This window comes from Cornus florida, unplaced genomic scaffold, assembly GCF_030987335.1.
Source record: "Cornus florida cultivar Cherokee Brave unplaced genomic scaffold, ASM3098733v1 CherokeeBrave_3.0.0_Hap2_Chr07, whole genome shotgun sequence".
Classification (NCBI taxonomy): domain Eukaryota; kingdom Viridiplantae; phylum Streptophyta; class Magnoliopsida; order Cornales; family Cornaceae; genus Cornus; species Cornus florida.
Genome location: NW_026775577.1, coordinates 22,070,000 through 22,072,704, shown reverse-complemented (window position 1 = coordinate 22,072,704; position 2,705 = coordinate 22,070,000). Strand labels below are relative to the sequence as shown.

Here is a 2,705-nt window from a genome sequence, read left to right as displayed (position 1 = left end):
GAAAGTTTCATACCAAGTTCAGAAGAAAAATAAATAACTTTTTTTTTAAAGAAAAAACTAATTCATGGATAGTTGGGTTCAACTGAAGCACAGACGGAATTGCTTGGGCCAAACTTACATATATAGCCAGGCTTGCTTGGAGTCTCAATTCTCAATTCTCTGAAGCCCCAACCCAAATCTGTGTGTCTTTTCCTACTTCAATCATACGTAGTCTGTCTAACCCAAAACGTACTTCAACCTAAAAAATAGACCTTCTGCTTAGTGCAATTGAAGAATATCCGAAACCAACCCATGAATCTAACCGTCTGTCTGCTTCTTCTCCGATGTTCGGACAACTACATAAGCTTATTATTTGCCTTGCCAGTTATAGTCCCACACACACCAGGTATTTGATATTTTGTTTGCCCAGACTAAGTGTGTATTCAACTTTACAATGTTCTATCCTGTAGCTTTATCATATTTTTTAATAGATTTTAGTTGTTTTAACATGGCAATAAAAAAGATTTATATTTATTGAAAAGGAAGTAGAAAGTTTTCACAAAGCAAAAAAAAAAAAAAAACCATGAATTTAAATAGCATATATATATAGCAATCCTATTATGGGTATTGACAACGGGAAAAAAATTTACTGAAAAAAAAACCATCCCATAGTTGATTCATGTTTCACTCAAAAGCCCATGCATTATTCTTGCGGACCTCTTCTTCTTCCTCAGAAGTGTAGTCATTCTTGATGTTAAAAATGTTACGAACTTTCACTGGAGTCTTTTCTTTGATCATATCCGTCACTGCTTGACATGTTAGATCTAACAAGTTCTTGATGTCAAGTAGTTTGCACCCAAGATGAGATCGAAGAGAGTGGCCTGGTCGACGTCTTTGATGAAGTTTGCCCAAAGGTTTTGAGACCATCGGAAGTCTTGTCAGTCTCGACGTGCTTCTTGCAATACTCGATGATCATGGGTAAGATCTTGCTGGTTATGTTTGGTAGAGGAATAACGGAATCAGCACAATCATCTTCAATCATGTGCTTGATGGTCTGCGACTCCAACGCCACAGCCTCTTCCACCTCGAAGGTCTCGCCATCTGAAGTTCTCAACACTACCGTCTTTGAAGCGGACATGGTTGTGCCTCTCAAAGCCAAAAACCAAATCCCTAACTCTAGAAAGTTTGTGAGATACACTGAGACAAAGCTAACTACGTTCACAGAGCAATATGAAATATGAACGACCTCCACCTTTATTTATAATAAAGAACCCTAACACCATAAGGACAGAATAAGGAAACCTAATACCCTTAGGATACAAAGAGAATAAGAAACCTAATCCTATAACAAAACCTATAAACATAAAAGGAAACTATGTTGATAAGAGATGAGAATAATGTTGAGGACGTTGTTGGAGCTGTCACTGATTTGTTTGACGAGCTACATTGTGATAAATTAAAAGCAAATTCAGGACATGACAGTGTTCTTCTAGAAGGTCTAGTTCTGTAAGGCGGTCAGCATCCAAAAAGAAGCTAAAGCGACGCAAAATTTCTGGTTCTTCTATTCTTTTTCTTTTTTGTGACATGAAGTTTTTGAATTCTACTGCAAAGCTCGTAGAGCCTTTAGAAAGTCGGAAATTTGCTAGGGTTTCCTTGCAGTATACAAGATTCGAACCAGATTTGCTGGGGAAGATTCATTTGTGATCAGAAAATAAATTTTGTACCCCAGGTTTGCTTGCTCCTTCCCTTACTATTCGTTTTGATCTTTTAGTACTCTATAATTTATTGCTCTGTTTTTAAATATTTTTCTTAAGACACAACCATGGTTTAATTTAATTTAATTAATGCCCTATTTATTATTTTTTAATATATATATATATATATATATTTTTATCATTTTTGTTCCTTTTTAGGCTATTGTTAATTTGTAAAAAATTGTGTATTTTGTTAATTTGTTGGTCACTCTGCCACTTGGGTGGTTGTTCTTAGAGTAGTTGATGTTGAATAATATCGCACTATTGCAGATGTCTGCAGTCTACATGCATTTTCTCTTATCTATGTTTGAATTTTGAAAAAAAAAAAAAAATTTAATACAATAGCTAGAAATTTACACACATTTTTTTGTTTTTAAGTAGATTAGAATTATTGACCTTCTACCTTAGAAGGTTGAGGAAATACAACTAAATTACAATGCTTTGTACAAATACATATTCATCCACTCAAGTCGATAATGTTCATTAACTTATTTAGTCAAAGCTCAATAATATATTTTTTTTTATTTTTTTTTTTATTTTTTTTATTTTTCAGCTCAATAAATTAATCGTAAACTGAGATATCAAGCAAAGATATATCTCAATTAAGTCCATATATGGCTTTCGCTTACTTGATGGTTCTCTGGGTATACATGCCTTTGAATTTCTGAATGAGGCTAATTGATGTTTGGGTCCAATGTGTGTCAATATGGTTCTCTGGTTATGACTTTGAATTTCTAGTTATGGTTGCATGTGGTATAGGGCCAACTGATGCCAATGACAATGACGACACCACCCAACTTCAGTGTCCGAACAAGGCAGGTCACTAATGGATGAAACAGTGAGTGATCCATCATTTTTTAATGATTCGTCTGTTAGTGACTAAATGCATCCTTCAATTTTAGTGTGTAATAGAATAGTTTCAATCTGTTCTTTGCCCTATAATTAATCATCATGGCTTCCCTAGGATACTGT

At 34.5% G+C, this 2,705-nt stretch overlaps 1 pseudogene; it reads right to left on the bottom strand.

Annotated features, from left to right (window-relative positions):
* Positions 1-396: 396 nt before the first annotated feature.
* On the bottom strand, positions 397-1,117 carry LOC132267570 (SKP1-like protein 1A; annotated as a pseudogene).
* Positions 1,118-2,705: the final 1,588 nt, after the last annotated feature.